The sequence below is a fragment of the Dasypus novemcinctus genome (genome assembly GCF_030445035.2).
Source record: "Dasypus novemcinctus isolate mDasNov1 chromosome 8 unlocalized genomic scaffold, mDasNov1.1.hap2 SUPER_8_unloc_2, whole genome shotgun sequence".
In the NCBI taxonomy this organism is placed as follows: Eukaryota; Metazoa; Chordata; class Mammalia; order Cingulata; family Dasypodidae; genus Dasypus; species Dasypus novemcinctus.
In genome coordinates, this window is record NW_026688124.1 from 1,679,017 (window position 1) to 1,701,919 (window position 22,903).

At 39.6% G+C, this 22,903-nt stretch overlaps 1 protein-coding gene across 6 annotated transcripts in view; it reads left to right on the forward strand.

The window, feature by feature from the left end:
- The first annotated feature begins 1,161 nt into the window (after positions 1–1,161).
- Positions 1,162–22,903, forward strand: part of LOC101422619 (zinc finger protein 705A-like) — a 32,297-nt gene continuing 10,555 nt past the window's right edge. For 2 of the 6 annotated variants that reach the window (XM_012520956.3, XM_004481814.3), the window contains exon 1: positions 1,162–1,341. The gene's annotated coding sequence lies outside the window, so the exon portion shown is untranslated. Of the gene's footprint in view, positions 1,342–1,931; positions 2,030–17,541; positions 17,694–22,903 lie in introns of those variants that run through there. The other 4 variants (XM_012520954.3, XM_058292418.1, XM_058292417.2 and 1 more) reach the window with 4 other exon arrangements.

A 22,903-nucleotide genomic window follows, 5' to 3' on the forward strand; every position in this document is an offset into this window, starting at 1 on the left:
TGGCATTGCAATGATGGATACAGGCCATTATATATTTTGTCATTACTTACAGAATTGTGTGGGATAGAGTGTAAACTATAATGTAAACTATAATCCATGGTTAGTGGCAATGCTTCAATATATGTTCATCAATTGTAACAAATATACCACACTAATGAAGGATGTTGTTAATGTGGGAAAGTGTGGGAGGGGTAGGGCATGGGGCATATGGGACTCCCCTACATTTTTTATGTAATATTTATGTAATTAAAGTTTCTTTAAAATAAAAAAAACAATAAAAAATTTAAAATTAAAATTATGTTCTGGAAGGAGCTGGGGGATGGATCAGATCCCATAATGGAAAGTCTTGCAGGAACATTATTCAGTTTCTCAATGTACAGCCTTGCAATTCCAATTAATTTGTCAATTTTTCACCCTTTGGGGACAATGTTCACTTATCACGGAGCAAATACGATAAATTCACAGGAATGAAAAGTAAAAGAGGTTTCTTTACCCGAAGCTCCCCCTGAGCGACTGGCAGGGATTCCCTGGGGCAGCGTCCAAGGAGCAGGCAATGCAGGGGCGTCGACCCACACCAGGGCCCACCAGGGTGTACACAGCTTCTGCCTGGCTTTTACGACCCCTGCAGCTCTTTGCGCCCTGGGGACCTGTGCCACTTCCAGGTGGTGATGTGATCCTGACTTGTCACCCTCCTTAGAAACCTGTGGGCCTCTCCTGATTGGATAGGGCAGGAGAGTGGGATAGAGGAAGGGTGGACTCTGGGCAGGGGGTGTCTCCGAGGGGAGTCGCGGGACGTCACGCATACCTAGTGTTTTACTCAGGGGTTATCCAGATGGGTGGGAGGGAGCGTAAAAGCCTGGGTCCCAGGCCCGATGTGGACAGAGGAGTCTGGGTACTGGGAGGGGGCTCCCGGCTCCTCCTCCTCCTCTGGGTCCTTCCTTCCCTCCCGCCTTCAGCGTTGATTCTGCTGAGGAGCCCGCTTTCCGCGACTCAGTCACTGCCAGTGAGGAACCTACACAGTCCCAGGGATTCCGCCCAGGACTTGGGGGGCCCGAAGCTTCCCTGCGCTGCGCACCTCCAGCCAGCAGGGGACGCAGGCACTCTCCTGCTCCGACCCAAGCGCCCGGAAACGCCCTCCTGCTCAGCCGGGGCAGTGGCGCTGTCCCCGCGGGACCGCGGGGCACGTCCGGACTCGGGACCGCTCGGGTCCGGCGCCCTGGGAGACAAGGTCTTCCCTGCTGGCCCTGCGGGGAGCTTGCCGCCTACCCCGTGAGGACAGTGACTTCTCCCCGCGGGCCGCACCGGGAGGCGCCTCCGCCCTGCGCCCCTCGGCGGCGCGTGGTGAGTAAAACGCTTCCCGGGGCTGCTGGTGTGGTGCTGGTGTCGCCGCTTCGCCGAGAGGTTTCTCTTAACCGGAGAGCACAAGACCTTCTATTTTCTGCACTCTTCCCATGTTTATTCCTATTAATTTTGCCGGAAAATTTACTTTGCCAAGGTATCCGTTTATTGATGATAGGCTGCAGGATTTTTTTGTATTCAGGGTTGTTCTTGGCAACAATTCTGGTGTGTAGAGAGAATAGAAATGTTTATGCTTCTTGATTTTGAGAGGGCATGTAAAAGTGCAAGCTCTGCGTGCCAGGTGCAGCCCATTAATTAGGATTAGCGACTAGAGGAGGAGTATTGTTTGTTTTGGGGGGGAAAGAGGTACTGATCTGAAATAAGTTCCATTTTAGGTGCATAAAATTAAGCAAGTAGGGATGCTAGCTCATTAATGAAATCCAGGCAAGTGTGTCACTTTTCAGTTTAGAAATAGCAGTGGAAGAATTAAAGCAACTGAATAAATGTATACATATACCCAGATAGTTGTATATATAAGAGAGGGGAAAGAGGCTATGATGTAGTTTTGAGATACTCCCCTGGTGTTCTTTCAGGAGGTGTTTCCTGAGAATATGGGGAAGGAATGGCTGGAGCAGTTTGAAGACAGGAGACAGATTTCAGAGAAGCTCAGGAAAAAGTTAGCTCCCCAAAGGTAGTCATGTTTCACTTCTTCTTTGGTTCTAAGTAAGAATTTCATTATGGGGAGATCATTGCTAAAGATAGCAGGATTTATTTGTGAGAAATCATTTTAGCTTTTAAAGTGAAAGGCTGAGAATTGCTTAAAGATATGGTAACTGCACTTTCAGTTTCAGTGTGAAGGGGAAGAATTTAAAAGGTTCATGAGCTTGAATTGAAATTCAGAAAACACCACATTATTTTTGTGGCAATGCATTGGTTCGGGTGAGTATAGTTATTAAATAATATGCAGTGTAATGTGGACTTAGTAAGGGGTCCATGGTTTTCACCTGGCTGGCAAAGGGGTCTGTGGAACAAAGCAGGTTAAGAACCCCTACTTGAGTTGCAACTCCTACCCTCTGGTTCGTTGGACTTACCCAGGTCACCTAACAGGGAGGTGAAGATGGTCAACCACCACACCAGGGAACCAAGAGTGCCTACAACTGCAAGCAGGAGAATTGCATCCATCATCCATGTGGAATCTAAGCCCCCTCTTGATATGGAAGTGGAGTGGACACAACCATCCCAGGGTCCACAGGATGGAGGAATAGAGTATGGATTAGAGTGGGCTTACTGATATTCTACTATGGAACTACTGTGACTAGTAATGGAAGAAACTGTAGCATTGATCTTGAGAAAGTGACCACAGTAGTTGCTGAGGGCAGGGAGAGGGAAGAAGAGATGTGATGGGACTTGGAGTTGACTGAAATGATATTGCAGGGATAGATGCTGGACATTATATATCCTGCCATAACCCACTGAATGTACTGGGGGAGAGTGTAAACTACAATGTGAACTATTATCCATGTGGTGCAGCAGTGCTCCAAAATGTATTCACCAAATGCACTGAATGTGCCACAATGATGAAAGAGGTTGTTGATGTGGGAGGAGTGGGGTGAGGGGGGGTTGGGGGTATACGGGAACCTTTTATATTTTGAATGTAACAGTTTTTGTGATCTATGTATCTTCAAAAAAATACAATTAAAAAAATCTTAAGATGGCAATTTCGGAAACTCTAAATAATAAACCCAAATTTGGGGGAAAAAAGAACCCCTGCTTAAGAGGGGGTTTTTGTTTCAAGATGAAAGAGGGAAAATGAGATTAAATGACCAGGGAGATGTTTCTGGTAAGGATATTTAACTTAATAATTATATAAGTTCCCAACAAAACAAGAATTCACTAGGAGACTTAAACATTGTATTAGCCAAAGAGGTGCTGATGCAAAATACCAGAAATTGGTTGGTTTTTATAAATGGTATGTATTTGGGGTAGGAGCTTACAAGATACCAGGCTATGAAGCATAAGTTACTTCCCTCACCAAAGTCTATTTTCACGTGTTGGAGCAAGATGGCTGCTGACGTCTGTGAGGGTTCAGGCTTCCTGGGTTCCTCCCTTCTAGGGTCTTGCTTCTCTCTGGGTTCAAGTTTCCTTTCTTCCTGGGGCTGGCTTCTCTTTCCTCTGTGTGCTTACTTCCCGGGTGCCAGCTTAAGACTTCAGCATCAAACCCCAACATAAAAACTCCAACATTAAGAACCCTCAAATCTGTCCTTTTTCATGCCACCCACCAAGGGTCCGGGACTCAGCGTACTAATGATGTGGCCAAATCAAAGCCCCAATAATAACTCAGTCACGCCCAGGTACAGACCAGATTCCAAACATAATCCAATATCTATTTTTGGAATTCATAACCATATCACACTGCTAAACAGATGTAATATGCCTTTTCAACTTAATAGAGGAGTTGTCAATGAGTTTAAATGCAGGAGTATTAAAAATGATGGTATTGATGGTAATTTATGAAATTATACATCTGCCTACTTGGAGATAAGCCCATATGCTAAAAATGAGGGGAATGTGAGAATGTATGAGATTCAGAGTGCATACAGAAATTTTGAAGTATTTATAGAGAATGAAGAATGATTTAAAATTAGCAGACCTAGTAGAGTTGCCAGATATATTTGGGAGCCACTAAAAATTGTGACTCTGTTTAGACCAGGAGCATTATCCTAGTTATGGGTTGTTTCAGATTTAGTGTTGGGAAAATGCAGGTATTTGGAGTCAACGCATACATAGATTTTGTTGATTTGTAGGTGTGGTAACTAGTCAGAGAGACATAAGAAAAATTTCCTGGTCTTGGTAAATCTCTGTTAAAATATGTAACTGAGGATTAAACTGGTGAGATAGAGGATGATGTTTGGCAAGAAGATGGTGATAGAGGAGTGAATATGCTGGAGGTCCCCGTGTGGTAGGAGAATCTGGATATGGGAACAATTTATGTGAACAAACCAGAAGGAGAGGAAGTTTTGGTCATAGGGTGGGACCTTTGGTGATTGAGGAAGAAAGTTCATTACATGTAAAGCACTGGGATGATATGTAACTCTCAAGGAATTTGAGCTTGACAAAAAGACACTGCAAAAATTTAATTCTAGCTGTGTCATAGTCTAGCCATGGAATTTTGTCATATTTCTAAAGTTTTCTGAACATTTAATCATGTCATTTATTAAATTTGTAAATAAACCATGGCCAGTGAGATTATTGTGAAGAGAAAATAAGAGAATGCATGTAAACCTCCAAACACATGTGACCATTCACATTTAATACAACATTATTTTCATTTTTCTAGACTTCAGGTAGAAATAGGTGAGTTAATCCTACTTCTGTTTATGAAACATCATTTTTTCAAGAAATATGTTTAATTGCTGATGATGTTTTTGGGTTGAGTCAGAGTTTATAAATTGTTGATGATTTCATAAATGCACACACTTATATAATTACAGTGGTGTTGCCGCTCCTGTAGATTTAATGTAATATAGATTTTCTGAGACAAACCTCTCTGCCTAATGAAGCTTGTGGGACATTGTGGAAATATGGCTTGTGTACTCTTGCTCCTTTTTTTTCTTAAATACTTAAAAATTTTTTCTTTAAGATACTTAGATTACATAAATGTTACATAAAAAATGTAGGGGATTTCCATATGTCCCACTCCCTACCCCTCCCGCTCTTTCCCACATTAATGTCCTTCATTAGTGTGGTATGTTAGTTACAGTTGATTAACAAATATTGGAGCATTGCCACTAAATGTGGATTATAGTTTACATTTAAACTCTTTCCCACAGAATTTTGTAAGTTAGACAAGATATTTAATGGCCTGTATCTGTCATTGCCATGACATTCAGACAATTCCAATTTCCCAAAAATGTACCCCCATTACACCTACTTTTCCCATTTCCCTACCCTCAGAACCTCCGGTGGCCACTTCCTCCACACCAATGATAAAAGTTCTTTTATTGCTAGAATAACATTAGTCTATAGTAGAGTAACAGTAAGTCTACTCTAGTCCATCATTCATTGCCAATCCTGAGGATTCTGGGATGGTGAGGGGGCTTAGTTTCCATGGGGCAGATAGATGGGACTATCTTGCTTGTAGTTACAGACTCTCTCTGTTACTTGAGATGGTCATTGTCTGTCATCATTCCTTGTTAGTTGTCCTGGATGAGTCCAATGAACTGAAGAGTAGGTGTTAAAACTGTTGAAATTCAGAGCCTGACTGGAACTTGGAAAGCCCAAAGACTTAATTCTCTGGGACAAAGACCTGTCAGCTCTAGTGCTAACAATAGGTTCAAATAGAAGGGGTAGAACAGCCATGTGTAGGGAAACCACAACTGAGTCCAACTCTGTTACACTGGGGAGCATAAATTCCAAAGTGGGGCCCACTGGCAGGGTGTCAAACTCCTGAGCTGTCAGCCCTGCCTGTAGTGTCTGAATGTGTACAGAGCCCCCAGGAGCCCCACTATTTGAGGCAGTATTTGTTGTGGCAGTCACTGAGATCCTGCTGAGACATGCATAAGTGTAACCTCTGGAATGACCTCACGACTCACTTTGAATTCTCTTAGGCATATAAACTCATTTGTCTTTACCCATTCCCCCTTTTGGTCAAGGTCTTTTTCCAGTTGCATTGCTTGTTGGTGCTTGGTTGTAATCCCTTGGCGCCAGAGAAACTCATCTCTGGGAGTCATGTCCCATGTTGGGAGGGGAAGGTAGTATGCATTTAGATATTGAGCTTGGCTTAAAGAGAGGCCACATTGGAGCAACAAGGAGGCTCTCAGGAGGTAACTCATAGGCAACCTATAATAGCTAAGTTTCAATTTCAAAACAAAAGAATCATAAGTACAGTCATCAATATCATGGGCCTGTCAGTGGTCCATCCTCCTTCACTAGTCACTGCCCCTGTACTTGGGTTTCTTGCTGTCTCATTCACAGTGTGGCGGAACTGTGCAGGATGGGAATTGGATATTCTTTTGGTTATTGTGTGGATCTCCACCCACTGTGACATTGACCCATGAACACTTGAACTCTCATATGCCTTATAGGTATGTCCCAGGGGAACCTTCTCCCATGCATTCCCCATCACTGACACCCCACCAGTGGTCCCCCCTTGCCACAGTTGTAACTCTTCTGTGATCCAAAACTTGTTACAAAATGAAGACAACAAAGTAACTGAATAAAAGTAGTAAGAAAATGAAATAATGATAGTTTTTAAATTGAAAAATACAAAAAATTAAAAAGGATTTGAAATAATTTTTTTATTTTAAAAATAAATTTTGGCACTATGTTTTTCATCACTGTAAGATCTCTTGTCTTATATGTTTGGTGACATTTTCTTCCATTTATTCACCCACTGTCTTAATTTTTTCATTTTATCATCAAAGAAGCTTTAGGTTACAGAAAAGTCACATACAGAATATAGGGGATTCTCATATACCCAACATCTTCCCCCTTTTCCCCTTTCCCCTATTGATAGCATTTTACATGTGGATGGTACATTTGTTCCCATCAATATACAAATATTGAAACATTGCTACTAACTATGGTCAATAATTTACATTATAATTTACATTTTGGACCATACACTTTTATAAATTTTGAGTGTATCCATCACTGCAATGCAAAATCATGTAGTATAATTCCATCACCCACGAAATGTCCCATGTTCTTTCTATTCATCCCTTTCCCTCCCCTCAGGGACCCACGGTGTAACCACCAAACTACACCTTGAAGTACAAGATTCAGTTACTTGCAGCAACATTGAGGGCTTAACATACTGGCCTGTTCTCCCCTATTAGGCATGACCCATGTTCTTGAGAGACTCCCGTCCCTCTATTTGAAAACATAGGACTCCCCAGGATGGGATAACAACAGCTTCTAACTCATTGTGTGGGTCTCCACCTACTGATATAAACCATTATGGCAAGATGAACACTTGCATGCTCCCTTGAGGCCTACGCCTAGTGTGCCTAGTGTCCCACATGTCCTTGACATCCAACACCCTAAACCAGTAACCCTACTCTGCAATATTTGCCAAAAAAATTCCCAATATTGTAGTTTCAACCACATACCTGCAAATCCCCAGAGTTCATCTGCTCCCTCCCCCAACCCTTCCACCAGTTCCATGGACAGTGCAACCCCCCTACACTACCCCTTTCACAGGCCAGCACCACCCAACTCAATAAAATACTATCACTGCACCACTGCCATGTCTATCACATGACTGCACGACTACACCCTTCCACCTTATCATATATTTTGCCTATATGGATATTGACTTACAACCCTCTGCTCCCTTTCTGTCTCCTGTAAACCTATCTTCCAGAGTCTATCTCTGTGAGTCTACTCAGTTTGCTTAACTCATATTAGTGAGGTCATGTACTATTTGTCCATCAGTGCCTGGCTTGCTTCACTCAACATAAGGTCTTCAAGGCTCATCCATGCTATTCTGTGTGTTAATACTGCATTCCTTCTTACATCTGAGTAATATTCCATTGTATGTATATACCACAGTTCACTTATACAGTCATCTCAGTGGACATTTGGGTTGTTGCCAACTTTTGGCAATAGTGAATAATGCCGCTGTGAACATTGATGTGCATAAATCTGTTTGTGTACCTCCTTTCCATACAGTTCTTCTGGGCATATACCCAGTAATGGGATTGCTGGATCATATGGTATTTCTATAGTTAGCATCCTGAGGAACTGCCAGACTGTCCTCCACAATGGTTGCACTGTCTGCATTCCCACCAGCTGTGGATGAAAGTTCCCATTCCTCCACATCCTCTCCAACACTTGAAGACTTCTGTTTTTTTTTAAATAACTTCCAGTCTAAACAGTGTAAGATGATATTTCTTTGTAGTTTTGATTTGCATTTCCCTAACAGCTAGTGATGAGCATCTTTTCATGTTCTTTTTAGTCATTTATATTTTCTTCTTTGGAGAAGTGTCTTTTCAAACCATTTCCCCATTTTTCAGTGATCTGTTTGTCTTTCTTTTCAAAGTGTAGAATTTCTTTATATATGCTGGATATTAGGCCCCTATCAGATAATATGGTTACCAAATATTTCCTCCCATTGAGTAGGCTGCCTTCTTTCTTTCTTGAGGAACTCCTTTGTGGTACAAAGGTTTTTCATTTTGAGGAGGTCCCATTTATCTATTTTTTTTCTTTTGTTCCTCATGCTTTGAGCATAAAGTTCATGAAAACAATTCCTAATACAAGATCTTGTAGATGTTTCCCTACATTATCTTCAAAGATCTTTATGGTCTAGGTGCTTATATTTAGATCTTTGATCCATCTTGAGTTGGTTTTTGTATAAGGTTTGGATGGTATTCCTTTCTCATTCTTTTGGATATGGATATCCAGTTCTCCAAGCACCATTTGTTGAAGAGGCCATTCTCTCCCAGTTGAGTGGGCTTGGTGGACTTGTTGAATATCAGTTGACAGTATATATGAGGATCTATATCAGAATTCTCAATTCAGTTCCATTGATCAGTATGTCTATCCTTGTGCCAATACTATATAGTTTGGACCACTGTAGCTTTGTAATATGTTTTTTAAAATATATTTTTTATTTGTTTTTTAAAAATACATAGATTATGTAGTATGTTTTAAAGTCAGTTAGTGTGATTCCTCCAATTTCATTTTTCTTTTTCAATATGTCTTTGGCTATTTAGGCCTCTTTCCCTTCCAAATAAATTTCATAGTTAGCTTTTCCAATTTGGTAAAAAATACTATGGTAAATGTTATTGGGATTGCATTTAATCTGCATTTAATTGGGTACAATAGACATCTTAATGATATTTTGTCTTCCTGTCCATGAACAGTGAATATTCTTCCATTTATTTAGGTCTCCTTGATTTCCCTTAACAGTGTTGTATAGTTTTATGCATACAAGCCGTTTACATCTTTAGTTAAATTTATTCCTATGTATTTGATTCTTTTAGTTGCTATTGTAAATGGGATTTTTTTCTTCATTTCCTTGGATTGTTCATTATTGGTATACAGAAATGGTACTGATTTTTGCACATTAGTTTTATAATCTGCTCTTATACTGAATTCATTTATAAGCTCTAGAAGCTTTCTATGTATACGATCATGTCATCTGAAAATAGTGAAATATTTACTTCTTCCTTTCCAATTTGGATGCCTTTTCTAACTTTTTCTTGTCTAAGTGCTCAAGCAAGTACTTCTAATGCAGTGTTAAATATGAGCAGTGACAATCGGCATCCTTGTCTTGTTTCAAATCTTATAGGGAGAAAGTTTTTAGAATTTTACCATTGAATACAATGTTAACTGTTGGTTTTTATATACACCTTTTATCATGTTGAGGAAGTTTCCTTCTATTCCTGTCTTTTGAAGTGTTTTTATCAGGAAAGGGTGCTGTATTTTTTCAAATGCTTCTTCTACATCTATAGAGATTACCATGTGATTTTTTTCTTTTGATATGTTAGTATGGTGTATTACATTGATTGATTTCTTCTCTTGAGCCATCCTTGCATGCCATGGATGAAACCCACTTTGTCATGGTGTATAATTCATTTGATGTATTGTTGAATACATTGAATAACTACTTTGTTGAGTATTTTAGCATATAGGTTAATTAGAGTGATTCTATAGTTTTCCTTTCTTGTGGCATCTTTCTGTGACTCTGGCATTAGGGTGGTGTTGGCATCATAGAATGAGCTAAGCAATATTCCCTCCACTTCCTTTTTTTAAAAAATTAATTTATTGAAGTATATCACTCATAAGTAAACATACAAAAGCAATAAGTATATAATAATAGTTGTGAACTTACAAAACAAACATACATAACATCATACAGGACTCTCATAACTCACCCTACCACCAATAACTTGCATTGTTGTTAACCATTTTAACTAGTGATTAAAGAGCATTGTCAAAATATTACTACTAACCAAAGTGTTTTTCCCTCAACCAACCCTATTATTATCTATATATCATTTATATATATGAACATACATAAACAATTAAGTGTATAGTAAAAGTTGTGAACTGAACAAAGCAAACATGCATAACATCATACAGGGGTCCCATACATCAACCCTCCACCAACACCTTGCATTGTCATGAGACACTTGTTACAAATTTTGAATGAATATTGTCAAAATCTTACTACTAATCATACTCCTTATCTTACAATTGGAGTGTTACCCCCAACCCACCCTATTATTATTTTTTAAATATATTTTTTATGGCAGAAGTTGTAAACCTATAAAACAACCATGCACACGTGCAGAATTCCTAAACAATACCCCTCCATCAACACACCACACTGTGGTGGAACATTTGCTACAGATAAGATAATATCATCTGATTCTTACCATGTCCATAGTGTACATTTGGCTAACATTTTCCATACTGCCTCATTATCAACACAGTACATCTTTCGCATCAATGCAAGAATATTATATTATTACTACTAACCACAGTCCATAGGTCACTCCAGCTATATTTTTCCATACTTCTCCACATTCCCAACACCCTGCAGTAGTGATGTACATTTGCTCTAGCTGACAAAGGACACCATTGCATCTGTGCCATCAATGATACTTCTCATCCACATCCTGGTTTACTGTGCAATTCAGTTCCTAGATTATTCTCTAGCATTCTGTCACTTGGCATTTATATACCTAGACTACCATTTTCAGTTACATTCCCATTTATAAATTAGCTGGTACTATGTGTTACCATTCACTCTATACATTTTCGCACTTTTACAGTAAAGCAAATTAAAAGTTTGACATACATTAAATATCAGTAGTCCATCTCAATCCTCCTCTTATCTCCTTTAAGAATCCACCACCTGCCACCAGGTCTTGAAGATATTTTCCTAAAATTTCTTCTAGAATTTTATGGTTATTTTTATTTTTAGGGTTTTGATCCACTTGAAGTTAATTTTTGAATAAGGTGTGAGATAGGGGTCCTCTCCTTCTTTCAGCTAAGGATATCCAATTCTTTCAGTGCCATTTGTTGAATGGATTTTTCTGCCTGAGCTGTATGGGTTTGACAGGCTAGTCAAAATTCACTTGACCATACATCTGAGGGTCTGTTTCTGAACCATAAATTTGGTTCCATTGGTCTGTATGTCTGTCTTTATGCCAGTTCCATGCTATTTTTATCACTATAGCTAGGTAATATGATTTAAAGTCTGAAGAGGTTTGCTTTTCCTTTTTATGATGTTCATGGCTGTTCAGGACCCCTAACCCTTACAAATAAATTTGATGATCATTTCTTCTTTTTTTTTTTTAAATGCTTATGGAATTTTTATTGGGATTGCATTGAATCTGTATATCAATTGGAGTAGAACTGACATCTTAATGATATTTAGCCTTCCAATTCAAGAACATTGAATGCTCTTCCAGTTATTTCAGCCTTTTTTTATTTCTTTTAACATCGAGTTGCAGTTTTCTGAATATAAGTGCTTTACATCGTTGGTTAAGTTTATTCCTATTTGAGTTTTGTCTGTCATATTTTATTTTCACCACTCTTTTGACATTTTTAGTTATTTTATTAACGTAATCCTCATTTCTAGACTCTTTTCCGGGCCTCTCTCTCCTGTCTTTTCTTTTCAGGCTCTACCACACCCTTTAATATTTCCTGAAAATCTGCTCTCTTGCTTAGAAATTCTCTCAGTTTCTGTTTATCTGTGAGTATTCTAATCGCACCCTCATTTTTAAAAGACAGTCTTGCTGGATATAAGATTCTTGTCTGGAAGTTTTTCTCTTGTAGTATCTTAAATATATCAAGCCACTGTCTTCTTGCCTCCATGGTTTCTGGTGAGAAACCAGCACTTAATCTTATTGAGTATCCCTTATATGTTATGCATTGCTTTTCTCTTGCTGCTCTCAGAATTCTTTCTTTGTCTTTGGCATTTGACATTCTAATGAGTTTGTGTCTTGGAGTTGGTCTACTCAGATTTTTTTGGATGGGAGTACATTGTGCTTCTAGGACAGGGATATCTATGTCCTTCAATAGGGTTGGGAAATTTCCTACCATTATTTCTTCAAATATTCCTTCTCTCCCTTTTCCCATCACTTTTCCTTCTGGGACACCCATGACACATATGTTTGCACGACTTTTGCTGTCATTTAGTTCCCTGAGACCTTGTTCAGTTTTTTCCATTATTTTCTCTATCTGTTCTTTTTTTTTTTTTTAAGAGTTTTAAAATTTCAGTTCTCTCCCCTTCCCCTTCCCCCAGTTGTCTGTTCTCTGTGTCCATTTGCTGTGTGTTCTTCCTTGTCTGCTTCTATTCTTGTCAGCAGCACTGGGAATCTGTCTCTTTTTGTTGCATCATCTTGCTGTGTCAGCTCTCCGTGTGTGTGGCGCCACTCTTGGGCAGGCTGGACTTTCTTTCGTGCTGGGCAGCTGTCCTTACGGGATGCACTCCTTGTGCGTGGGGCTCCCCCATGCCATGGCACGGCGCTCCTTACACACATTAGCACTGTGCATGGGCCAGCTCCATACGGGTCAAGGAGGTCCTAGGTTTGAACCTCAGACCTCCCATGTGGTAGGTGGATGCTGTATCCGTTGAGCCAAGTTCGCTTCCCCATCTGTTCTTTTGTATGTTCTCTTTCAGAGGCCATTTTTCAAGCTAACTAATCCTTTCTTCTGCCTTTTTAAACCTGCTAATATATGGTTCCAATGTTTTTTTAATTTCATTTATTGCACCTTTCATTCCCATAAGATCTGTTTTTCTATGTATGCGTTCACATTATTTGTGCTTATCCATTGTCTTCTTAATATCCTTAATCTCTTTAGGTATCTCATTGAATTTATTAAGATTTGTTTGAACATCTGTGATTAGTTGTCTCAACTCCTTTATGTCATCTGGAGGCTTATCTTGTTCCTTTAACTGGGCCATAGCTTCCTGTTTCTTGGTGTGGATTGTAATTTTTTGTTGGTGTCTTGGCATCTGGCTCCTAGAGCATTTATTCTGGGTGCAGTTTCTCTTTAGTTTAGGGCTTCCTATCCTTTCTCCCTTGCTGGTTGTATAGTAGGAGCCAAGCATGTAGTTGGTGCTGTAAGCTGTGGAGGCTCAAGCTGCCCTCATTGAACCAAGGACCAATGAAGCGTCTTCCAACTTTCTCCTTTGCCAGGGGTAAGGACAGAGTCGCAGCTGTGTGGAATAATCCAAGTTGTGCAGGCCTGGACTATAGTTGCCCAGAGAGACTGATAAAGCTTCATGCCCCTTTCTCCTGCATGGAGCAGGGATGGAGCTGCAGGTGTGGGCAGCAGTCTACACCGTTCAGCTCCAAGATGACCGCAGTTGTCCCATTAGATTTCTGATTTTCAGTCTGTGTCAGCCAAAGTTACCTGCAGTTACCTGGATAGGATGGTTCAGGGCCTGCCAGCCCCCTCCCTGCCAGAGGCAGGGCTGAAGCCTAGGCAAGGCCTGCAGGCCAATCTGGGTGAAAGAAACCAGTTCTTACCATTACTGTGCTTTTCAGTCAGCCCAGCATCCCGTCCTGCTGGGGGTAGAGTCAAAATGACAGCCACCAGCCTCTTTCCAACTTGGGCTGATTCACACCCCAGCTGTTCCCAGGGTTATATCTTAGCCAGCCAGGTCTCTCAATCTATAGCTGAAATCAGCAGTCAACTGTCTCCTCCTTCCCTGTTTTCCTGTTTTGGGGAAATGGATCTTCCAATTCCAGCCACAGAATAGCTCCTGGGGTGGCTTGTGCCGCCAAAGTAGAATAATACCAGCCTCCACAGCTTGGTTGGTAATTTCCCAGAGAGGCTGGTGCAGGTCCCCAGAGCTTCCTTCCTGCTGGAAGTGGCATTGGGGCCTAATCTAGAGCTGCAACCCAACCTGAGTGGAAAGAAGCCAGTCCTCACCAGCACTGTGATTTTCAGTCTGCCCTGCTTCCCCTAATGCCAGGCATGGAGTTAAGATAGTGGCTCCTCACCTTTTTCTGACTTGGACAGGCCCAAACTTTAGCTGTTCTCAGGATTATAATACTTTAACCTGCTGAATTTACTCATCAGTAGCCGAAATTGGTACCCAACAATCTCTCCCTCCCACATTTTTGGGAAGTGGAGCTTTCAGTTCCAGCTGTGGAACAACTGCCAAAGCGGCTTGTGCCTCCAGTTTAGGATGGCCACCAGCCTCCATGGCGTGGAGTGCTCTACTTAAGAATCTTCTTTGCTGATGGGCAGTCTCCTCTTTCCATTCCTTGAAGAATGTGGCAGGATGCCCTTCTGGCCTGCTGGAACCCCCAAACAAGTGCTAGCTCCAGATACCTCTGTGTGTTTACTAACACCCAGTAGCAGGAGCTGACTCTTGGATCTCCTTACTCTGCTGCTATCTTGCGGCATCTCCTTCCCACTTCTTTTTTTTTTTTGAAGAGTTCAAGCAGGATTGATATTAGTTCTTTACAGAATGTTTGGTAGAATTCACCTGTGAAGGCCCCTGGTCCTGGACTCTTAGTTGAGAGATTTTTGATGACTAATTCAATCCTGTTACTTTGATTGGTCATTGAGTAAGCTCCTTGTATGTTTCTAGGAATTTTCCCATTTCCTCTAAATTATCCATGTTGGCACACAATTTTTCGAAGTATCCTCTTATGATATTCTATTTCTGTGGAGTCAGTGGTGATGTCCCCTTCCTCATTTCTTATTTTATATATTTGTATCTTCTCTTTTTTTCTTTGTTAATTTAGCTAAGGGTTTGTCAATTTTATTAATCTTCTCAAAGAACCAACTTTTCACTTCATTTTTCCTAGTGGATTTCTAATTTCTCCAGGTGTGCAATTAGTTCTTTGATTTTAGCTGTTCTTTTTTAGTATAGGTACTTATGGATATGAATTTCCATCTCAGTACAGCTTTTGCTGCATCCTGTAGGTTTTGATATGATCTGTTGTTGTTTTCATTTGTTTTAAGATAGTTATTGATTTCTTTTGCAATTTCTTGCTTGACCCACTGATTGTCTAAGAGTGTGTTGTTTAACTTTCATATTTTTGTGCCTAATTTGCTTCTCTGCCACTTATTGATTCCCAGCTTTGTTCCATTGTGGTCAGAAAAATTACTTTGTATAATTTCTAGCTTTCTGAATTCAGTGAGAGTTGTTCTGTTGTGTAGCTTCTGGTCTGTCCTGGACAATGGTCCATGTGACCTCAAGAAAAATGTATATCCCGCTGTGTCTGGGTGTAATGTTGTGTAAATGTTTATTAGGTCCAGATCCTCTAATGTCTCATTCAAGGTCTTTGTTTCTTTATCGATTGTCTGTTGAAATGCTTAGTCTAATGGTGATAATGGTATATTAAAGTCTCCCATTAATAGATGCATCTATTAATATTTCTCCACTTAGTTTTCTCAGTGTTTGCTTTATGTGTTTTGAGGCATCCTGGTGAGGTGCATAAATGTTTATGACTGTTCCTTCTTCTTTATAGATTACCCCTTTTATTAATACATAGTGTCCTTTGTCTCTTGCAATAGTTTTGCATTTAAAATCTAATATTAGTCCAATATTTGCCCAATATTATTATAGCTACACCCACCCTTTATAGGTATTGTTTATATGTAAAATTGTTTTCTAACCATTCACTTTTAGACTTCTTGTGTCCTTGGGTCTAAGGTGAGTTTCTTATAGACAGCCTTGAGATGGGTCTTATTTCCTTATCCATTCTGCCAATCTGTGTCTCTTGTTTAGAGAGTTTAATCCATTAACATTCAATGTTATTACTGTCATAACATTAGCCATATTTTCTTTAGGTTTATGTATGCCATATTTTTTTTAATTTCTCTTTTATCTTGTTGGTTATTCTTACAGTCACCTCCAACTCTCTTTCTCCTGTTTTTTCCTTTTAAACTGCAGAACTTCTTTTGTATTTTTTTGTATTTTATTTTACTATTTTACCTTTAAATTTTTTAAAATTTTAATTGTTTTTAATTAAAGTTAATAGATCACAAGGAATGTTACATTAAAAAACATAAAAAACAAAAACCATAAGAGGTTCCCATATAACCCACTCCCCATCCTCCACCACATCATTTTTGTAAATTGTATTTTTTGAAGATACATACATCACAAAAAAAGTTACACTAAAAAATATAAGACGTTCCTGTATACCCCCCCACCTCATTCCTCCCACAGCAACAACCTCCTTCATCATTGTGGCACACTCCTCGCACTTGGTGAACACATTTTGGGGCACTGCTGCACTACACAGATAATAATTTACCCTGTAGTTCGCACTGTCCCCCAGTACCTTCAGTGGGTTATGGCAGGATATATAAAGTCCAGCATCTGACCTAGCAGTATCATTAAGGACAACTCAAAATCCCAAGAATGCCCCACATCACATCTCTTCTACCCTCTCCCTGCCCTCAGCAACTACTGTGGCCACTTTCTCCGCCTCGATGCTAAAATGTCTTCTATTACTCATCACAATAGTTTTATAGTAGAATATTAGTAAGTCCACTCTAGTCCATATTTTATTCCTCCATTCTGTGGACCCTGGGATGGTGATGTCCTCTCCACCTCTAGATCAAAAGGGGGCTTAGATTCCACAAGGATGATGGATACAGTTCATCTGCTTATAGTTGTAGGCACTCTTGATTCCCTGGTGTGGTGGTTGACCATCTTCACCTCCCTGTTAGCTGACCTGGGTAAGACCAATGAACCAGGGAGTAGGAGTCGCCACTCTGCTGAGCCTCAGGGTCCAGCTGGCACATGGGCAGTCCAGAGATTCAAGTCTCCTGAGTATGGACCATCCTTAGTACCAACTACAGGTTCAGTAAAAGTAACAGAAGAGGCATGTGTAGAAAAGTCACATCTGAGTCCAGCTCCATCACACTCAGGAGCACAAATTCCAAAGTAAGGCCCTATGACATGGCACAGAGCTTCAAATCCATCTGCCATGACTGTATACCCTGTGGCTCTTCATAGCTTTCAGGAGAACCAGTATCTAGGGTTTTATCTACTTGGGCTTTTTCTGGGATCCCACTGCGTTGTGCGTAAGCGTGACCCTTATGATGACTCCAACTCTTTTTGGAAGACTCTCAGCCATATCAACTCATTTGTCTTTGCCATTTCCCCCTTTTATTCAAAGTCAAAGAGCAATTTTTAACACTTGATCTAACATGTAGATTGAGATATTCTGCTGATCTGAGTTGACCCTTTTATTCGTGGTCTCTTTCTAGTTGCTTCTCCAGTTAGTGATTGGTACTAATGCCTTGGCGTCAGGGAAGCTCTTCCCCAGGAGTCATGTCCCACGTTGCAGAGAAGGTGATGCATTTACAATACTGAGTTTTGCTTCATGGCCACATCTGAGCAACATGGAGGCTCTCAGGAGGTAACTCTTAGGCACCCTACAGCTCTAGACCTAGTTTATATTTAAGGCACACAAGCTCCTAAGCATAGTCGTCAGTATCAAGGGCTCATTATTGGACCATCCTTCCTTGGTGGTCTTTGCCTTTGCACTTGGAGGATAATTGTTGTTCCATTGGGGAATGGGACAGAGCTCCCCTGGGTGGGAACTCAGCGCTCCTTCAGCTGATGTTTGTAACTGTAACTACTGTAAAAGTACCCAACATATATCCTAACATATTTATGTACCCTATATACATGCCCTGGTGAACTACCACCCACCCATGTACCCAGCATCAATAACACTCCACACCAGCATTCCTCCCCTGCCATAGTTGAACCTCTCTGTGGTCCAAAACTTCTTTAACAATGAATCTTAATATATTGCCAAATTTAATTAATAGGAAATTGAAATACAGTGATGGGTTTAAAGTTTAGAAATAGAACACGCAGTAATTTAGAAATACTAAAATAAAGTAAAAATAAATTGGTGTATTAATAAAATGAAATATATTACAAAGATTTGTTTCTAACTTTTTGCCTTTCATCACTGTAATAGGTGTTGCCCTGTATGTACAGTGGCAAGGCACTTTCATTTCTTCCTTAGTGTCTACATCCTTTCTTCTTCTTTTTTTTTCTTCTAATTTTTAATTTTGTGTTCAGAAAAGTTTCAGATCATAGTAATTCACATGCACAATACAGGGGACTCCCAGATATCCAACCTCAAACCCTTTTCCCATTTCCCAAGCAATGATCTCTTTACACGTTCATGTTATATTTGCTGCAGCTGATGTACAAATTTTGAAACATAGCTATCAAACATGGTTCCATTTTGGTTTACATTATTGTTTATATTTTAGACTGTACAAATTTCTATATTTTCAGTTTCCTTATGTTTTATATTATACTTTACATTTTAGTTGATAGACTTTTATACACTTTAGATGTAAGTTGACATGTCCATCATTGCATGATCTTGTGGAGCACTTCCATTGCCCCCCAGTTGCCCTGCTACCATCCATGCTATACCTCTCTCCCCCTCCTGTCAGGGCACACTGTGACAATCTTCACTACCTGAGGAACCAGATTTATAGATACTGTAACAATGCTGAGGGCTTAACATACTAGACTCCCCTAACTAATTGGGAGCCAGCGATCCTCTTGAGAGACACAATTCCTTCTCTTTGGGAACATCAGGTCTCCCCAGATTGTGGGTACACTTTCACACTCATTGTATGGGTCTCCACCCAATGATATAACACTGACAAAATGAGCACTCACTTACTCCCTAGAAGCTTGCCCCTGTACCAGATGCCCCCCCCCCCAAGGACCTTAAACACGTAATCTTTCCTTATTATATTTTCTAAAGAGTTTTCTCAACAGTATAGTTTCAACCATATACCTGACATTCTCCCATATTCAGCGGTTCCCCCCAGCCCTCCCCACAATTCCTTGGGTCATTTGACCCATCCTCCCAACCCTAAACCCATCAAGCCCACAAAACCCCACCCAAAGTTGCCCCTATGCCCCCATCTTATCCCTTCCCTGTACAAATACTTATCTCCAGCTTATCATAGACTTCACCCATGTAGGCATTAGCTAACAACCTTCCTCTTCCCCCTAAATTCCTTTAAGCCTATCTTCTAGTCTTTAGCTCTCTGAGACAGCTTGGTTTGCTTGTTTCATATCAGAGAGATTGTGTAGTATTTGTCCTTCAATGCCTGGCTTCCTTCACTCAACATAAAGTCCTCAAGATTCATCCATGTTATCACATGTGTTTGTACTGTACTCCTTCTTATAGCTTCGTAGTATTCCAATGTATGTATACACCACATTTTATTTATCCATTCATCCATCAGTGGGCATTTGGGTTGATTCCAACTTTTGGCAATAGTGTATAATGCTGCTATGAACATTGGTGTACATATATCAGTTTGTGTCCTTATTTTCAGATCGGCTGGATATATAACCAGCAGTGGAAGAGCTGGGTCATATGGCAAATCTATAGCGAGTTTTTTGAGAAACCGCCAAACAGTCCTCCAGAATGGCTGGCTCCTTCTGCATTCCCACCAGCAGTGGATGTGTGTTCCCATTCCTCCACATCCTCTCCAGCACTTGTAGTCTTGTGATTTTTTGATAGCTGCCAGTCTTATGGGAGTAAGATGGTATCTCATTGTTGTTTTGATTTGCATTTCCCTAATAGCTAGTGATTTTGAGCATTTTTTCTTGTGCTTTTTAGCCATTTGTATATCTTCTTTGGAGAAGTGTCTGTTCAAATCTTTTTCCCATTTTTTAACTGGGTTGTCTTTTTATTTTCAAGATATAGGCATTCTTTATATATGTAGGATATAGGTCTCCTATCAGATATATGGTTACCAAATATTTTCTCCCATTGAGTAGGCTCTCTTTTCACTTTGATGACACACTCCTTTGAGGTGCAGAAGGCTTTAATTTTGAGGAAGTCCCATTTATCTCTTTGTTCTTTTGCTGCTCATGCTTTTGGTGTGAAGTTCACGAAGCCATTGCCTATTACAAGATCCTGTAGTTGATTCCCTACATTGTTTTCCAAGGTCTTTATGGTCTTGGCTCTATTATTTAGGTCTTTGCTCCATCTAGAATTGATTTTTATATAAAGCGTGAGATGGTAATCCTCTTTTCTTCTTTTGCATATGGATATCCAATTCTCTAGACACCATTTGTTGAAGAGGCCATTCTCTCCCAGTTGAGTGGGCTTGATGGCCTGTCGAATATCAGATGACTGTGTATATGAGGATCTATATCAGAACTCTCAATTTCAATTCCATTGGTCAGTGTGTCTATCCTTGTGCCAATACCATGCCATTTTCAGTACTGTAGCTTTGTAGTATGTTTTGAAGTCTGATAGTGAGATTCCTCCAGTTCTATTTTTCTTTTTCAATGTCTTTGGCTATTCAGGGCCTCTTTCCTTTCCAAATAAATTTCATAGTTAGTTTTTCTAATTCAGTAAAAAATGCTGTATTGATTTTTATTGGGATTGCATTGAATGTGTAGATCCATTTTGGCAGGATAGACATCTTAATAATATTTAGTCTTCCTGTTCGTGAACAGTGAATATTCTTCCATTTGTTTAGGTTTTCCTTGATTTCCTTGAACAGTTTTATGTAGTTTTCTGCGTATAAGTCTTTTACATCTTTGGTTAAATTTATTCCTAGGTATTTGATTTTTTTATTTACTATTGTAAATGGTATTTAGTTTTTTATTTCCTCCTCAGATTGCTCATCATCAGTGTACAGAAATGCTACTGATTTTTGTGCATTGATCTTATACCCTGCAGTTTTACTGAACTCACTTATAAGTAATAGAAGCTTTGTTGTAGACTTCCCAGGGCTTTCTCTGTATAGGGTTATGTCATCTGCAAATAGTGAAATGTTCACTTCTTCCTTTCCTATTTGGATTCCTTTTATATCTTTTTCTTGCCTCAGTTCTCGAGCAAGTACTTCTAGCACAATGTTAAGTAGAAGAGGTCATAGTGGGCATCCTTGTCTTGTTCGTGATCTTAGAGAGAAAGATTTTAGGATTTCACCTTTGTAAATGATGTTAGCTGTGAGTTTTTCATATATACTCTTTATTATGTTCAGAAAGTTTCCTTCTATTCCTATCTTTTGCAGTGTTTTTATCAAGAAAGTGTGCTGTATTTTGTCAAATGCTTTTTCTGCATCTATAGATATGATCATGTGATTTTTTTCCTTCAATCTCTTTATGTGGTGTATTACATTATTTGATTTTCTTATGTTGAACCATCCTTGCATACCAGGAATCAAGCCCACTTGGTCGTGGTGTATAATTTGTTTAATGTGTTGTTGAATACAATTAGCAAGTATTTTGTTGAGGATTTTTGCATCTAGGTTCATTAGAGAAATTGGTCTGTAATTTTACTTTCTTGTGGTGTCTTTGTTTGGCTTCAGTATTATGGTCATGTTGGTATCATAAAATGAATTAGGCAATGTTCCTTCTATTTCAGCTTTTTGGAAGAGTTAAAGCAAAATTGGAGTTATTTCTTTCCAAAATGTTTGGTAGAATTCACCTGTGAAGCCATCTGGCCCAGGGCTCTTCTTAGTTGGGAAGTTTTTAATGATTGATTCTATCTCTTTCCTTGTGATTGGTTTGTTGAGATCATCGACTTCTTCTTTTGTCAATGTAGACTGCTTATGTGTTTCTAGGAACTTGTCCATTTCCTCTAAATTGTCTGTCTTGCTGGAATATAGTTTTTCAAAGTATCCTTTTATAATAGTCTTTATTTCAGTGGGGTCAGTAGTGATATCACCCTTCTCATTTCTTATTTTGTGTATTTGCTTGAAGGAAAATATAGGTCAAGAGAAAGCAAAAGGGGTAAGAAAAGAAAAATATAATAGTAGTATTGATAGCGAAAGTTAGCAGAAAAGCCATGTGAGATCTAGGAGAATGGATATGGAACTCATGTAGGCTGTGCATAGTTATAACCATAAAAAAGGGGAGTCCCTGTAATGAGATATTAAACTGAATGTGGGGAAGAATATACTGAACTAAAAGGTCAGTGTAGTCAGAAGAGATGGAAACAGAAAAGAGAGGACAATAATATAAAGAGAATAAATGATAGAAAACAGATTAGAGATATTAGAGATAAAAAGTCAGAAACATTGGGGACAAAACAGAGAGGTGGAATGTAAGAGAAACAATAAATGATGTTGGAGAGAATGATATAAAGGAAAGGGGTAGCATTGGTAGCCAAAATCAGTACACACAGAAAAAAGAAAATTGAGGATGAGGAAGTACAGCAAATAAGAAATGTTGCCAGCAGCACTAATATAAAAAAAGAAAAAAGAGGAAAAAGAAAGAAGGAAAAAAAAATGCAGAGGAAGAAAAAGAAAAAAAAGGGGGGGCGGTGGTAGGGATAAAGAGGAAGAAAAAACAAGAAAACAAACCAACAAAAAAGACCAGACAAGCCATCAGGCAAAGAATCCTCTTTGCAGTTGAATAAACTGCTTAGGAGTCCGACCTTCCCCCTTTCTCCCTTCCTTACGTCCCTCTCTCCCAGCACAGCAGGAAGGCTGCGTGAGGGCTCCCATAGGAAATCCAAATTGGTCCCTGGTGAACCAACTCACCTGAGAAAATACTGACTCTTAAGTTATTGAGAGAGCACCTACCCCTTGCCAGGAACCCTAAATATACTATTGAAAG